A 487-nucleotide genomic window follows, 5' to 3' on the forward strand; every position below is an offset into this window, starting at 1 on the left:
TCGCTTGCACTGAATGTCACATACAGATAAGCGGGACCTACATCTTCACAGTCTGGTTCTACCCTTGCAAACACGTTGCTGGGGAAAAAAAAAAAAAATTGGCTCCAGTGATTATGCATTACCTAGAAATTGAAATAGATTGAGTAGACTATAATAAATACATGCCAGAAAAAATATAAAGAATGTGTGGGAATGCCTATACTTTATCTTAACATTTCTTAGCAAAATAACTTCCTTATGGTGTAATCAAAAATGGAAAGCCAGCACCTAACTAAATTAAGTGCCGCAAACATTAATAATGGTTAAAATTACCATTCAATTTATTTTTATATTGGATGATCTTCAAAGTTGTAGATTGAGAATTGCTGAAACATTTTAGGGATTTGTTTCTCAAATTAGAATACTTCAGAGAAGCAAACATTAGTTTGAATTTTTACCTCTAAAAATCCTTAGCGAAAGGAAATAGATGTAGTTTAAAAAAAAAAAA

Source organism: Aptenodytes forsteri, unplaced genomic scaffold, assembly GCF_000699145.1.
Source record: "Aptenodytes forsteri isolate BGI_AS27 unplaced genomic scaffold, ASM69914v1 Scaffold346, whole genome shotgun sequence".
Taxonomy (NCBI): domain Eukaryota; kingdom Metazoa; phylum Chordata; class Aves; order Sphenisciformes; family Spheniscidae; genus Aptenodytes; species Aptenodytes forsteri.